The sequence below is a fragment of the Podarcis erhardii genome (genome assembly GCF_964252035.2).
Source record: "Podarcis erhardii genome assembly, chromosome: 13".
Classification (NCBI taxonomy): domain Eukaryota; kingdom Metazoa; phylum Chordata; class Lepidosauria; order Squamata; family Lacertidae; genus Podarcis; species Podarcis erhardii.
The window spans coordinates 44169936-44187211 of record NC_138502.1 but is presented as its reverse complement, the minus strand read 5'-3'; the positions used below and the strand labels follow the sequence as shown (position 1 = coordinate 44187211).

Sequence of the window (17276 nt, the reverse complement as noted above, 5' to 3'; positions counted from 1 at the left end):
TACTGCCCTTCAATCTTAATTCACAAAATGTTTAGGGGTATGCGTCTCCCTGTGTCCCCCCAGAAAAAAGCACTGCGTGACAAGACCGTCCCAGGACAGATTATATTGTTTTCCAACTAATTTATGAAAACTGAGGAAACAAAGCCCATAAACAAGTATACCTGAGTTGATATTGGCCTATCATATTCCCAGCATGCATTGTTGTTTTGTACTCAGTATTGGAGCTTCCTGTAATTTCTGTTCAATCTTACCTCAGACCTTTTCCTTCATGTCGAGCTTTTAGATCACAATATGCATGATGCCATGATTCTAAATTGTAAATATACATTCAGGGCATACTTGAGTCAAAGCAAGCCAACAGGCACCCTCACATCCAGATTATTTCCTGAACTCCCCCAATATTTCAAATATTTACATCTCATCCTTGTCGTTTTTCTGTTCATGGACTTTGCAAAGGAGAGTCCGGGGTGACTATCTTATATTCATGTCATTGGCATGAAGAATAATTCCCACCCTCTTGCTTGGCAACATGGGGTGACACTTGGCTTTAATTCTGTCCATGTCACATAACCAGGATATTTAGGTTCTAGGCATATAGCTGCAAGTATTATTACTCCCTATTCAAAAAATGATTTTTCCTATTTTTTCTCATGCTGCCTACCAATGTGCTTGAAACCTGCATTGGCAGGACTTTAGAGATTGCCAGCTGACGCCTCAACCATGTCTCATAGAAATCCCCTGTGGCCACCTGCTCAGATCACAGCGTTTTCGTTGCCACTTTGGCAGGTGACAAAGCAGCTGTCAGTTTCTGAACTGATATCCAGTCCTCGCCGCACATCATCACGGCTGCGTGTTGCCATGTCTTGACAAGATGGCTTTCTTCCATTTCAACACTCACCACCTTTCCTGCAAAGAGTTCAGGCTAGCACACATAATTCTCACTCTCTCCGTTGTATCTTCACAACAACCCTGTGAGGTTGGCCACTTTAGCTGAGTGGGATTTGAAGTCCAGTCCCCAGCTCCTAGGCTGATATTGTAACTGCTACACTGCACTGTCTCTCCGGACATCAGTTCAGGAACTGACAGCTGCTCTGCCAATCAGCCAAAGTGTCAACTAAAACACTGGACCCTGAATATGTTGTGGGCGAAGACCTACTTACTACAGATGCATTCTCAGTACACCCAACACCAACAATGGGAAGCTGTCTGAGCAATTCAACCTAGGACAGTTATTTCGCAGAAAAGAGCAGTGATGTTCTCTCACCTATTATGCTACCAAAAGGTCTTTGACAGAACCTTATTTCAAAATTTGTATTCTCAGCATGCTTCCTCATTGCCTTGGCTGAGGATTCCTACAGGCTTTTTGGCCATTACAATGCCTGCCATACCTTCCAACATTTCTCCGATCAAAATAGGGACATCCTATTCCATAGTAGTAGTCGTTGTCGTTGTTGGAATATTTATATCCCCGCCATCTGACTGTGTTGCCACAGCCACCCTGGGTGACTTCCAACAGTGGAACCTCAGTTTTTGAACGTCTTGGCTGCTGAACGTCTCGGAAGCTGAATGCCGAAAACCCGGAAGTGAATGCTTCCGTTTTTGAATGCGCCTCAGAAGTTGAATGGCTTCCAAGGCAAATTTATCTATTTTTTCAATTGAATTCTCCGACTGCCCATTGAGCGTCGGTTGTTGAACGTTTTGGAAGTCGAACTGTCTTCTGGAATGGATTATGTTCGACAACCGAGGTTCCACTGTATATAAAAACATAATAAGACATTAAAAATTAAAAACCTTTCCTATACAGTGGTACCTCAGGTTAAGTACTTAATTCATTCCTTAACCTGAAACTTTAGCAAATGGGGCTTCCTGCTGCTGCCACAGCGCCAGAGCACGATTTCTGTTCTCATCCTGAAGCATCTCATCCTGAAGCAAAGTTCTTAACCTGAAGCACTATTTTTGGGTTAGTGGAGTCTGTAACATGAAGCGTATGTAACCCGAGGTACCACTGTACAGGGCTGCCTTCAGGTGTCTTCTAAAGCTTGTATAGTTACTTATGTCCTTGACTCTGGGGATCACATAACTGCCAAAATTCCTCTGATGGAATGACCACTCCCCGCCTAAAACGGGGGGCGCCCTTTGCGTGGACGCGCGCAGCCCCTAGATCTGGAGCGGCTCCAACAGCATAGGCTTGGCTTCGCCTTCCCTCAGGTGGGATACCTGGAGGTCTCCGCCTACCTCAGTCAGTTGTCCAATCCCACCTGGGAGAAGTGTTGCCAAGGAGACCAGGCCAGGTAGGGGAGGAATTACCTGCCCACACAATAGAGGGAGGATCTTACCTGGGAATCCTCACTTGGCTCCAGAGCATCTCCCACCCTACCCACCCTCAGTTAATGTCTTCTTTTGCAGGTTAACTTTTCTTCACAGGTTTTGCAGGTTAACTTTTCTTCACAGGTATGCGGGCGCTGCTATGTCAAGGTCGCTGTTAAAGGGCCGGAAAGGAATTTCCCTGCATTGGCAGGTTTCGCCTTTCCCGTAGCATAACGTCACAACTTTGGCAGTATCAGGCCTTGGGTGGAATCCTTTTGTCTATCTTCCTCTTTGCAGCGGCTATACTAGGGTTCCCCGTTAAAGGGGTTTCTGAAGGGAGGCTTTGACCGTACGCTGAAAGGTCGTCATTGCTCTCCCCTGCGGCGGCGGCGTAATGGGGGCAGCTATCTCTGCTTGAACATATGTTCTCCAGAGCCGGCCCATCCCCCCACACACACACTGGATAACCCTGATGCTCCCTAGGTCCCTGGCTGGGGACTGGGGAGGGAGAACGCCCAATGCCTGAGCCAAGGTCTACCCACATTTGAAATTTAATAAAGTTGTGGCCAATTTAATCCCATAGCACATTGTCTAGAGACGTTATTCCACATGACGGGGGGACTGCGCGGGATCTGGGGACTCGGGCTGTCCACGCAAACAGGGACATCCTAAGGAAAAGTGGGACATGCCAGCATCAAATCAGAAACAGGGGTGGTTTCTGGAAATCCAGGACTGTCCCTGGAAAGCAAGGGACCCTTGGAGGGTCTGTGTTCCCTCACCTTTCTGGTTCCCTAGGCCTGTTCTAGACTTCACAATGGTTCATATTTGCAGAGCACATATGAGAAAGCTAATCTCTTGGCATGCACATAGAACAAAGGTTTCACACCTAGTTGTGTATATTTACAATGCATGCACTTAATGGAGGGCAAAATGGAGAAACATGAAAGAATGAAGAGAGGCTATGGAGACTAAGCGTGGTTTTTGGTATGATCGATCCTACATATGAGTGTAAGTATGCTATAGACAGTGCTAGACAATTCTTGGACCAAAAATATCCATTAATGAAGATGATTGTCTATGAGGAGGTGAGAACTTCTCTTCATTTCTTTAAGTTTGCTTGAAATCTCCCTTGCTTTCCTTCTGCTTCATGCATTGCAACATCCACCACAGACAATTCTTCTGCCCTGAAGCACAATCCCACAGGGAGGGACATTCTTCTACTCATTTGCATAGATTTCCATCCTTGACACTTCATAACTCCCCTAGTTTTATCCCCGTCATTCTGGAGGGGTTGTCTGGCAGTGAGAATATCCCGGAGGGAAAGGGAAAGGTTTCATGAACAGGAGCATAATGTTTCAGATTTGTTTGATTTGGCTGGTCTCGAGTTTCTTTGAGGGTAGGTTTTAAGGGAAGTGTTGTTCTTCCTGAGTTTCTCCGGGAAATGGGCTGCCTTCACCATCTTCTTTTCTCTCCTCCTAGAATCCAGGGGGCAGATTGTCATTACTCAGACACCAGCTTCCCTACAGGCAAGTCCTGGGGACAGAGTCACCATCTTGTGCAGGGCTTCCTCTTCTGTCAGCAGCAATATGGACTTCTATCAGTTTAAACCAGGGCAGAAACCCAAGGTGCTGATTTATTCAGGTTCAAGCCGTTTTGGAGAGACTCCGGATCGTTTCAGTGGCAGCCACAGCAACACTGGCTTCTCCTTCACGATCAACGGTGTCCATGCTGAGGACGAGGCAGAATACTACTGTTTTCAACGCCAAAAGTTCCCTCTCCACAGTGATACAATTCAGTACAAAAACCAGCTCAGTGGCCTAAGAAGGCAGGAAGGAATGACGGTGGGTGTTCTGCATCAGCGGCACTCATTGGCAGAGCATCTTTTTTGAAGTCAGAGGGTGTGGTGATCACACAGGGTCCCCGGACATTTAACGGTCTATTGATCCCTGTGCCACCACTGTGCTTGCTTCCCCGCTGCCACCAACCAGTAAAAGGTAAGGTAAAGGGACCCCTGACCATTAGGTCCAGTCGTGGCCAACTCTGGGTTGTGGTGCTCATCTCACTTTATTGGCTGAGGGAGCCTGCGTACAGCTTCCGGGTCACGTGGCCAGCTTGACTACGCCGCTTCTGGCGAACCAGAGCAGCGCACGGAAACACCGTTTACCTTCCCGCTGGAGCGGTACCTATTTATCTACTTGCACTTTGACGTGCTTTCGAACTGCTAGGTTGGCAGGAGCAGGGACCGAGCAACGGGAGCTCACCCTGTTGCAGGGATTCGAACTGCCAACCTTCCGATCCTCAAATCCTAGGCTCTGTGGTTTAACCCCCAGCGCCACCCGTGTCCCAGTTACTCTCTGGTAAAACACTGAGTCCAGTCAGTTGTTAAAAGTGAACCAAAAAACCAAGTTTATTTTACAAACATTAACAAGTTTATGGTTTCTCAGATAATATTCCTGTTAGTATCTTAACTTTAGTTTCTTTACCAGCCTATACCTTCCCAATACCTTCTGACTGATTATCTCAGTGGTTTGACTGACTCCTCTTAACAAATTCTCTTACTCTCTCACACCAGACTAGCCCAACCCACAGACTTATCTTCTCTGTCTCTTCTAACTCCAGACTGTCTTCTCAACAACCTCTCTAACTCCCTAAAAACCTCTGTGCTTAAAACTTTTACACAGTTAACTCTGCCCCCCGGGTTCCCGTTGCTTAGTAATTTTACAATTAGTTACCCCTTTACCTATGAACCCAGTATGATGCTACACACAGAGGAGGGCAAACGCCACAGAAGGTTCCAGCTTAAATCCCTGATATTTCCAGCTACAGCACAAGGATGTGATCCCTGATCTAAAATCCTGGAGAGTCCTTTCAGGCTTGGAGTACATGGACGGGTGTGTGTGTGTGTGTGTGTGTGTGTGTGTGTTAAAAACCTCACCTGCCGGATCCAGTTCCTCACTCCTAACCTAGTTTGAAGAACATTTCTGGAGCACTCAAAAGCTTGCATGTTATGTGTTGACATTTGGGACTGCCTAATTGCCCCGATTCATATTCAGAAAGCTATTTTTCATCTACTGTCTATATTGTCATGCTGCCTGCTAACATGATTTTAAAAAAAAAAAAAAAACTGTACTGATGGTACTTCTAAGCTTTCCAGCTGACATTTCAAGCATGTCCCACAGAAATCCCCTGTGGCCAGTTGTTCAGATTTCAGCGTGTTCGCTGCCACTTTGACAGGTGGCAAAGCAGGCGTCAGTTTCTGAACTGATGCCCAGTCATTGCCACGGGGCAGGAGGGGGCATACATTAGATTTGGTTCGCATTTAAAGGTGAACCTACCAGATTAGCACTTTCCCAAACTACATGAGAACCGAAACACAAGTATGCTTAAGAATCTGCACTTACCTGAATTTTCCATAAATTCCCCCCACCAAACCACATATACCAAAAAAAATCAATATACTAGTGAGAATAACATAAAAAAGCACATTCTGCTTAGGGGAAATTGCCAGAAAAATGATGTACATTAGCTGAAACTCTCTAACGGCTTTACCACACTGGCTCTCAGAATATTAGTTCAGCAACTGACATCTGTTTTGCCAATCTCACCTCAATGCCACAAACTGAATAGTATCCAGTTACACTTGGAGTACGCAGTCGTACCCTGGTTGCCAAACGCCTTGGAACTCATACAGTTTGGCTCCCAATCGAAAACCGGAAGTGACTGTTACAGTTTTCCAACGATTTATGGAAGCCAAACGTCTGGTGTGGCTTCCGATTGGCTGCAGGAGTCCACTGCAGCCAATCAGACACCATGCTTGGGTTTCCAAACATTTTGGAAGTCGAATGGACTTCTGGAACGGATTCCGTTTGACTTCCAAGGTACGACTGTACTAGAAGACTGTATTGCCAGTTGACACCTCAACCACGTCCCATAGAAATCCCCTGTGGCCAGCTACTCAGACTGCAGGTTTTCATTGATACTTGGGCAGGTGTCAGAGCAGCTGTCAGTTTCTGAGGTGATATCCAGTCCTTCTCACAGGTTACCATAGCTACCTGTTGCCATGTCTTGACAACACTCCAAGATGGATTTCTTCCATTCTAACGCCCACACACCACATTTCCTCCAAAGAGATGAGGCTAGCATGCTTAATTCTCCATCTCCCCATTATATCTTCACAACAACCTTGCGAGGTTGGCCAGGGTGAGAGAGTGTGATTAACCCAAACACCTTAGCTGAGTGGAATTTGAACCCTGGTCCCCCAACACCCTAAGCTGATACTGTCACTGCTTCAGGCACAAAACTGGAGCTGGCCTGAAAATATATCAAGGCAATATATTATTTCTGGAAAGATGAATAATTTTGTAATTCAGCAGGTCAGATTGCACTTGTCTTGTATATCAGAAAGTGAGGTCTTCTCATTTTCTGCCATCTGTGGGTCGGCAGTGGGGCAGTGTCCCTTTGGGGGTGAAGTCAAACTGTTGGAAGTTTGCAATGCCTCGTGGTTCCCCCTGCTTCATGAGCTGGAACCTCGACCACAGACATTTCTTGTGCCCTGAAGCACAACCCCCACAGGAAGGGACTCTCATCCCTTGAACACCTTCAAGTCATTTGCGTAGATTTCCATCCCTGACACTTAATAACTCCCCCAATTTTATCCCCGCCATTCTGAAGCTGGGCTGCCTGGTGGTGATAATATCTGGGAGCCAAGAAAGAGTGTCATCTACAGCAGCAGCAACATGTTACGGCTTTGTTTGATTTGGCTGGTCTCCAGTTTCTTGGCGGGTAACTTTGAAGAGCTGTGTTCTTCTCTCTGAATTTTTAAGGCAAATGTTGCAGATCCACTAACTTGTTTTATGCCTCTCCTTCCAGAATCCAGTGGGCAGATCATCACTCAGACACCGGCTTCTTTACAGGCAAGTCCTGGGGACAGAGTGACAATCCAGTGCAAAGCTGCCTCTTCTGTCGGCCGTTATATGGCCTTATATCAGTTTAAATCAGGTCAGAACCCCAAGCTACTGATTTATTGGGGTTCAACCCGCTTTGAAGGGACTCCAGATCACTTCAGCGGCAGCCAAAGTGGCAACGACTTCTCCTTCACTATCAATGGTGTCCATGCCGAGGACGTTGGGGTATATTACTGTGGCCAGCACAACAGCTATCCTCTCCACAGTGATACACTTCAGTACAAAAACCAGCTCAGTGGCCTAAGACAGCAGGAAGCAATGGCAGTGGGTGTGTTGCAGCAACAGCAACAGCATGCTGCAGTAGAGCATCTTTTTCCTGGTCAGATTGTTCCAGGTTACATACCTGGCACTATCAGCAACAGCAAAAGCAAGGAACCCCTGGCAAATACCCTGTTGAGCCCTGTCAGACTTGGATTACATGGACTGAGAGTGATATGGATCTCACTCATTGAATCCAGTACCTCTCTCCTAACCTTGTCCGAAGAAGACTTCTGGAGCACTCAAAGGCTTCCATGTTATGTGTTGCATGTTATGTGTTGATATTCGGGGTTGCATACTTGCCCCAATTCATACTGGGCATCAGTTTCTGAACTGAGACTCAGTTTTTGTCACAGGCTGGGATGGGCGATAAATTAGATTCGGTTCATATTGAAAGGCGAATTTACCAGTTTTGCACTTTCCTGAACTATGTGAAAACAGCGACACAACCAGAAATTCACACTGAATTTTTCCCATGCACTTCTCCCACCAAACCAAAGCATATATTAGGGGAAAGTGAGACTAAAAATAACATAAAAGTGAAAACAACATGCAAAAATGCATCTTGTTGAGGAAAAATTGCTAGCAAAAGTGTGTACATTAGTCAAAACTGTATGCAAAAATATATTAATGGGGAGAAATTTACAACAAAAAGCTGAGGAATTTCCATTTCCTTTTTCTAAAAAAAAAAAAAAAAAGGAAGGTTCTCAAATTGCTTCAGAAGTCATCCTCTCCCCATTCTTCTTTCCCAACCTTATACTGTACTTAAAGCTAATGTCTCACAACAAATGTAACTGATTTGTGAGAACAAATGTACAACCTGAAAATAGAGACAAGGCGTGTACTTTTGGAAACTGAGAAAATCTTTAATATATATATATATATAATTGCTTCAGAAGCATGAAGAACTGAATTCATGGTTGGAAAACTGAGAAGCTGAGAGAACAGAAATTGAAAATACCTTCCATTCCTAATCACAGGACATCCTGGCTTTGTGGCACATATTTTCAAAAGTCTAATGATCAAGCCAACAGATCAGTGGTTGGTGCCATCTTGTTTGTTAATCCAAGAGGCTTATTCATTTTTAGTGCGTACACACACACACACACATGTTGGGGTGGTATATTGTCAGGCATGAACAAGCTGGCAGTAAATCACACCACGTGAGTTGGCGTTAACTCTTTATTAGCAAAAACCCAATCTATACAGACCTGGCAGAGTGTCAGGCTGAAAGAGCACAGCCACCTATCCCTGGAAGGTCTTGCTCCCATGAAGCAGCTGCTGAGACTGAAGGTCCCCAACTCCCCCAGCTGTCTAAGTCTCCTCCTCTCCAGGGTTTTCCCCAAGCCACTGGAGACTGCTTCTGCACATAGCCAATATCTCTGTTCCACCCTTTTCATGCCTCTCCTGGTTCTGGGAGACTGCAAAGAGGGGAGCTTGCAGCAGCAGGAAACACCTTGTCTTCTTCACCAGCCTCACTCTTGGCCTCTCTCCTCCCATCCTGCTTCATTTTCTGCCTCTGAGTCTGATTCTGGACTTCTGTCTGCCACAGACTCTCCCAGCTCACTCAGCCCACTTACCACCTCCACATCCGACACCTCCTCTTTCCAGTCCTCCCTGTCTTCTCCCTCTGACCACTCGGCATTGTCTCCTCACCACTCCCCAGGCTCTAAGCCTTCTTCCTTTGAACCCTCTTCTTTTGGTGGTTCCCCAGCTTACCTTGGAGTGATGCTACATTATAGTGGCATGGCCACGTAGCCTTGGCAGTGTCTTGCGCCCAAACAAAACATGGGGTTGGGCTCAATTCTAAGCCAAAGCAGACTGTGGGGTCATTGGGTTTCCTCCCATTCAGCTTTAAAGAGCAGGTTTTGGTGGAGAAAGCTCTGGGGCAAAAACAAACAAACAAACAAACAAACAAGCATGATAGGACACAGAGTTTTAAAGTGCATACCTGTGCCTGGGAAGAGCTGGGCAAAATGTAAGTGTAGATAAGCCCTGAGTCTACATAGAAGAGTTTGGATTTGATATCCCACGTTATCACTACCTGAAGGAGTCTCAAAGCGGCTAACCTTGGGGGGCCACTAGGGGCGCATTGGAAGATGGCCGACAATACCATCTCTCCGGACCACACGGGGTAATTCAGAGGCTTTTATGGGAGTAGGCAGCCTCCCTTGTTGCCCCAGGGAATGGGGAACACTGCCCTTGCCTGCTGTGCCCATAAATCACCCCCGAATTCGAAAGAAGGGGGTGAGGGCACTAGGCAGAATGCCCCCGTGCGGACTCCGGCTCTCCTAGACGCTGTCTCTGATCGCGCACTAGCTGCAGCAATTTGGAATAATTAATTACAAAAGAAACAAATGCACATATTTCAAGTGAAGAAGGGGAATGAAGACTGCTAATAGAAGGGACCTCTGTGAAAGAAGACGACGGGTTGGATCAACAGGAATATTTCAGAAGAAGATACATCAAAGCTGGGTATGTCGGCAACGGGACAGGATGGGGAGGGGACCTTTCTTTTCTTTTCTTCTATGTGATTAACCAAGAACCCCCCCCCTCGTTAGAACCATCGGTTAACTGAACCAAGCAGGATGATTAAGGACTGTGTGTAAATGAATTTTAACCAAAAGTATGCTTTATGGAGATCGAGTAAAGAACAAGAGCTTTTGGAATGGCGCAGCAATAAATACAGAGTCGGCATCTTGGCAGGTTTTGCCGAAGGATTTATAACCGGGAGGAGGAATGGATTTGTTTTCAGACTGCATTCCTGGTTAATCTCCTCAGAGGTTTGAGAAAGGCGACAGATTTGTGAAGATTAACGACGCTAAGGCTGTTTTGATTTATGGAAGTGATGTTATACGGAAAACATATGGATATGGCTCTTGGATTAAATATATATATATATCCACACAGGATTACAAACTGTTTTAACCCGCTTGTGGAGACTATCAGAGGTCACAAAGAGAAAGGGAAAATATATGAAAATAACAAGAAGAGATGTGGAAAAACAATAAGAAAGGACTGGATAGTACTGTGAACATCATATGGTCAGATTTGTGGACATTAAAGCAGTAGCAAGAAGATGATTGGATCCCCTTCGGAACTTGAAATATGGGTACCCCCAACAAAAACAAAAAATTCGGCTTTGTAATTTGGAATTTATGTAATTTGGTTTGATTTGATGTGATTGGTCGGTTAATAAAAATTATTCTTAAAAAAAAACAAAACAAAGCAGCTAACCTTCTCCTTTCCCTTCTTCCCCCACAACAAATACTCTGTGAGGTGAGTGGGGCTGAGAGACTTCAGAGAAGTGTGACTAGCCCAAGGTCACCCAGCAGCTGCATGTGGAGGAGCGGAGACGCGAACCCAGTTCACCAGATTATGAGTCTACCGCTCTTAACCACTACACCACACACAAACATCTGCACTTATCTTGCTTGTAAATGGTTCTTCCTTGTAAATGGGTCTTGACTCAAGGAAGGGAAGGGTGTTTGGTTGGGCTGGGTTGTTGTTGTTGTTTTTGTTATTGTTTGCATGGATCAAGGCCTCAGGACTGTGAAAAGACCCAGCCCCTCTGAAATACCAGGACAGGACAATAACACAAGCGAAGACCACCAGGCACCCTTTCCTAGAAGTGTGAGGTCTGAAGAAGCAGAAGTAATAAAGTGTTTCGCAATGCAAATAATATGCTGGAGACGAGGCCTGAAGGCCCTCATTTGCTTTGCTCCACCCATATTCCATTCCTATCAGCTCTGGGCAGTGATAATAAATCCTTGGGTACCATTCTGGGGCTTCATTGGCAAGGACCATTGAAGGCTAGGCAGTGAACACCATGCGGGTTCTAATGCTTTTCCCCATAAGTCTCTTTTTCTGGATCCAAGGTAAGAGGAACAGTTGAAACGGATTTGATTATTTTTAATGAATCTGGTATTTGATATTTGTCAAAGATTTCTTGTTGGTCTTGATTTCTCTGAAAGACTATTCCAGTGCTAACTGTTATCATGTGAGGAGTCATATAGATTTTTCTCCCTATATCCAGATGCCAGAGGGGACGTTGTGGTGCTGACTCAGTCTCCAGAATCACTCTCCTTATCCATTGGAGATACGGTTACAATTAAATGTCAGACCGTTCTCAACATTGATGATGATATCAACTGGTACCAGCAGAAACCAGGACAACCCCCAAAACTCCTCATCGCCGAAGAGCATAAACGCCAAAGTGGGGTTCCAGATCGGTTTAGCAGCAGTGGCTACGATACAGATTTCACCTTCACCATTAGTAACTTTGAAGCTAATGATGCTGGAGATTATTACTGTCAGCAAAGCGACCGCTTTCCTCTCCACAGTGATTCAAAGCAATACATAAACCCTTCCTCAGAAGCTTGCATCTGATATATCGGCCACTTGTTAGGCAGGGGGCAGGTAGGCTCTTCTTAGCTCTGTCGCGTGCGAATGAACCAAAAAACTCTCTGAACAGTAACTTCTCCAGATGTCCTGGCAGCCAATGAATCATAAATCCCTTGAACAGCCTCGCCCGCCCCCCATTCTACCTTTAAACATTTCACAGGGCATTTGTGAACTTTTGAGAAGAGCACTGTTCTCACACCAAGGATCGCTGCCTGAGAGCATGCACACATGAAGCAATGTACCCAGGTTAATACACTGGCAGGGTTTTAAGATTACTGGTAATTTTATTATTATTCAAATGGTTAAAACTTTACAATGGACATGTAGTACATTGATACACAATAGAACCAAGGAAGTCAATGTGTTTTGTTTTTGTTTTTTATTGCTGTTTGCTTTATTCTTATTATTGTTGGGAAATTAATAAAATGTTATGAAAGAAAGAGAGAGAGAGAGCATGCACACATGAGCATATGCGTTTTTATTTTCATTTAAAAAAAGTTAATTGTCCAGCTCAATTTCAATCATGTGTTGCTTTCACCCCAATCTCTGAGCAGAGATTGGCTCCAGGAGTGTCAGCGCTAACTTCTGGGTTTGGTTTCCTTGGAATGAAGGTCAAACAGGAATGCTGTGCTGTTATGACATTGATACATACCATCTCAATATCCACGAGAGGTGCGAGATGCCAGGGATCTCAGGCGTGTGTTACCCAGGACATGTGTTATCTTTTGAACACATGAGGCACAGCAGAGACTGTGGTGTCTTTATCATATATGGCTTATTTAGACCTGAGCCTTGAAGGAAGAGAATCCCAGCATTAGATGCCAAGAAGGTCATTTGCTCTCTCATAAGCACAGCAGGCTTGGGTCTGCAAGCAGAGAAATGACTGCTCCCCGTATTAAACAGGGGGTGCCCTTTGTGTGGACACATGCAGCCCCTGGACCCGGTGCGGCTCCATCAGCATAGGCTTGGCTTCGCCTTCCCTCAGGTGGGATACCTGGAGGTCTCCGCCTACCTCAGTCAGTTGTCCAATCCCACCTGGGAGAAGCGTTGCCAAGGAGACCAGGCCAGGTAGGGGAGGAATTACCTGCCCACACAATAGAGGGAGGATCTTACCTGGGAATCCTCACTTGGCCCCAGAGCTTCTCCCACCCTACCCACCCTCAGTTAAGTCTTATTTTGCAGGTTAACCTTTTCTTCACAGTTATGCGGGCACTGCTACGTCAAGGTCGCTGTTGAAGGGCCGGAAAGGAATTCCCCTGCATTGGCAGGTTTTGCCTTTCCTGTAGCAAAACGTCACAACTTTGGCAGTATCAGGCCTTGGGCAGAATCCTTTAGTCCATCTTCCTCTTTGCAGCGTCGATACCAGGGTTCCCCATTAAAGGGGTTTCTGAGGGGAGGCTTTGACCGTACACTGAGAGGTCATCATTGCTCTCCACTGCGACGGCGGTGTAACGGGGGCAGCTATCTCTGCTTGAACATATGTTCTCCAGAGCTGGCCTATCCCCCCCCCGCACTGGATAACCCTGATGTTCCCTAGATCCCCGGGGAGGGATAACGCCCAGTGCCTGAGCCAAGGTCTACCCACATCTGAAATATAATTAAGTTGTGGCCAATTTAATCCCATGGCACGTTGTCTTGAGTCGTTATTCCACATGGAGGGGCGCCCAGGGTTTGGGGGACTCCGCCTGTCCACGCAATGAGCCATGGTCTCTGTGTCTTTGTCCCAGCCAGCCCAAATAGTGTTTTCTTCCTCCACCTTCTCCTTGCTAACACTGTAAAAACTAACTCTTCCCAGCCTACGTCGTCCAAAACTGAAATCCCAAACCCTTCTTGGCCCTGCCCACTAACACACAGCTGGAGGAGGAGGCCTCACCCCTCCTTGCCTGTCAGTCTTCACCCTCTTGATAGCTTTTTTGATGGATGTTCCTTCAGTAGCCTTTGTTCCTCCAATGACCCACACTCAGCTAGCTCTGCCAAGCTGGCCTGACTCATTAGCATAAGATGGATCCAGGGGTTTCTATGCTTGGCACAGTTTAGTCAAACCTTAATTCATTCTAACTTTGGCTAAATCCAAGAATCATAGGTGACTTGCGCCCACAAACTCGCACCCAAACCTATCACAGTACATGGTTTTACAGAGAACCTTGTTATGTACTGAAGTTCTCACCCTGGACCAGCAGGGGGATACTGTAGATAGTTCAGGTCCACATATGCAAATAAGGGATCAAAAGTGATGTTCAGTGATTGGATAGTTACAGAAAGTTGTTACAGTTACGTTCTACTGGAGCTCTATATAAGCAGGCTGGCTAAACCCTTCAGTTCAGATCTGTTCTGACCTGTGAATAAACAAGAGCTGTTTGGAGAATTGCTGTGTCGTCTGATATGTTCACCCACAACTTAACAAACCTCATTTCTAGGATGAAGTGACCTCCAGGCAGGTGATGGGGAGGCCAAGCCCATTTCCTCCTTATGGAAGCACCATTGGCGATTCTCTCTATGGCAACACATCCACACTCAACCGACTCTTTAGATATGTAAATAAGGTGTCTAACAGACTGCCCATTGACATAACAAAGAAACTGTATAAGCTCGGAGTGTTGTAAGCCAAAAATGGCTTATCTCCTGAGTTTGTGCCAATGAAAACCCAGAAACTTAAGGAGGTAAGAGTCCAACGTTTATTGCAACGCAATAGGTTACAGTTGAATTGTTTCGCAAAACTGCACCCTAGCCTGATGGATCTGGCAGTGGTATTTACTGTATAAAATTTCAAACAAAGGGTTTCAATTTTCACCAATCTTGTACATCATTACCTCAAAGTTGTTGAGCAAAATAAAATACATTTTACAGCTATTTCCCCCACGCCCCCATAAATTGCCAAAACCATTGATTCCGATATGGGTTGCCATACACCCAGACATTCCACAATTTCCACCTGGATGCTATTCCCGATAGCTGAATCCTGGGTTTGTCCAGGAAATTCCAGACATATGGCAAACCTGCCAGAAAATTATCAAGTTTGGAGGCTTTGGCTATTTCAAGTAGAGACCACACTAAGGCCTTGGATATATAATATATTTTTGAATAATGTTTATTGGATTTTGTTGTACACAAAGCACATGAGAACAGTAGAAAATAACCTCCCCCCATACACAAAGGTACCATAATATGAAAAACTTGTGATGAATGTCTCTTTTTCTTCTACTTTTTCACTCTTCCCCCTCTATTTTTACATACATGTTTATGAGATCAGGATGAAATGCAGGTGTTCGAGGCTGAAAATGACATTTCAAGGGAGGAAAAATGTACGTCGTCATGGAAGGAGTAGTGATCAATTTTATGATTGCCAGATTAATGAGGTTTGCCAATAATTTCTGAATTGTTTTATCATTGTTATTGGCATATGAAATAAACAACACCTTATGGCAAAGAAAGCGTCCAGTTTTTCCTTTCCTTTTAGGGCAGTGATAAGATATATAAGATGCTGTTATATTCTGAAACACACCCTGTGGATAATTTAAAATAATTGTGGGAGCATGAACATGGAGATTGAAGACTCTTCCTCATCATCTGTGTGGGACAAACCACCATTTTGTTCTCTCCCAGCAAGAAACAAGGAACCTAAAATTGATTTGTAAATGATTCAGATTTGGATCATAAATAAACTTGGATTGCCTTTATAATTTAAAAGGTCAGAAAACAGGAAATTATTTATGCAGAAACAGGAGCTGAAAACAATCACTATGTAATATTTACTTTCTGGAATGACTGAACTATTTGTTAATTTGAGAGAGCCAATCTTTGCATTAATTGGCTGCTTGGGTTCCTCCTGCTCCATGAGCTGGAACTTCCACCACAGGTGGCGTTTCTGCCTTGAAACACAATCCTCGCAAGAAGTGACAGTCACCCCTTGCAACCCCACTATTCATTTGCATATATTTCCATCCCTGGCACTTGATAACTCTCCCAGTTTTACCCCTGTCATTCTGAAGCTGGGCTGCCTGGTGGCAATATTATCTGAGAGACCAGAGAAAAAGTTTTATAAAAGGCATCATCATGTTACAGATTTGTTTCATGTGGCTCATCTTGAGTTTCTTTGAGGGTAAGTCGTAAAAGGTTTGTGGTTCTGTCTGAGTTTCTCAGGCCAATGCTGTGGATTTTACAGTGCGCTTTTTGTTCCTCTCCTTCCAGGATCCAGGGGACAGATTGTCATCACTCAAACACCAGCTTCCATACAGGCAAGTCCTGGAGACAGAGTCACCATCCAGTGCCAAGCTTCCTCTTCCATGGGTGATTTTATGGCCTTATATCAGTTTAAACCAGGACAGAAACCCAAGCTTCTTATTCATGATGCTACGAGCCGTTTTGATGGGACCCCAGATCGCTTCAGTGGTACCTACAGTAACACTGACTTCTCCTTCACCATCAGCAGCGTCCATGTCGAGGATGAAGCAGACTATTACTGTGGCCAAGACTACAGCTTTCCTCTCCACAGTGATACACTTCAGTACAAAAACCAGCTCGGCAGCCTAAGACAGAAGTAAGAAATGGAAGTTTGTGTCTTGCATCAGCACCCACCTTTCAGCTTGCAGAATGGGAGCAGGTGGGATGGAGATGGGAACTGGGCTGAGGGTCATGGGCATCTCCAGGTCAACCAACAGAAGGACAGCTTAGACATGACCTTCTCTGAGGCAATCCAGAGCCACCACTGTGAGGGAACAGGAGAAAGAAAACTGGACACCAACGTCTGTGGGACAGCTCAATCCAAGATGGCTCCTGACCTGAAGACTCTCCTTCCCCAAAGTTTTTAGGTCGCTGTTTCCTCCTGGCATTCTGGGCCACATCGTGTACAGAAATAGACCGATCCCATACGACTGAGTTGAAAGAGGTCATGGCTTCAAGTTCTCTTCAGACTTCAGAAATGCTTCCAAATCATCATTATCCCTTTTCTGTGCATGGACAGATTGAAGTCCACTGATGAGATTTGCTTCATTGGCATGGGATGAAGTCCCCATCCTCTCCCATCGCTGACGTGCGATGATGGTTGGCTTTAGTTCTGTCCCTGTGAAACAGCAGGATGTTTATTTAGGTTCTTTGTATATTGTTTCAAGTATCTTGTTTCCTGCTTGGCAGGGGGTTGGACTCGATGGCCCTTGTGGTCTCTTCCAACTCTATGATTCTATGATTCTATGATCACTTCACTTTCAAAGAAATAAAACCATTACACACACACACACACACACACACACACACTTCCTACTAACTGGCTAGAAACCCAGATTGCTGGTACTCTTGAGATTTGCAGCTGACCCTTCAAGCATATGTCACAGGAATCCCCCATGACAA

General features: G+C 45.3%; 1 gene segment (V, D, J or C); it reads left to right on the top strand.

Moving 5' to 3' along the window:
- Positions 1 to 6987: 6987 nt before the first annotated feature.
- LOC309327293 (immunoglobulin kappa light chain-like) overlaps positions 6988 to 17276 on the top strand; it is a 53840-nt gene continuing 43551 nt past the window's right edge. Inside the window, exon 1 of the V gene segment in view lies at positions 6988 to 7089.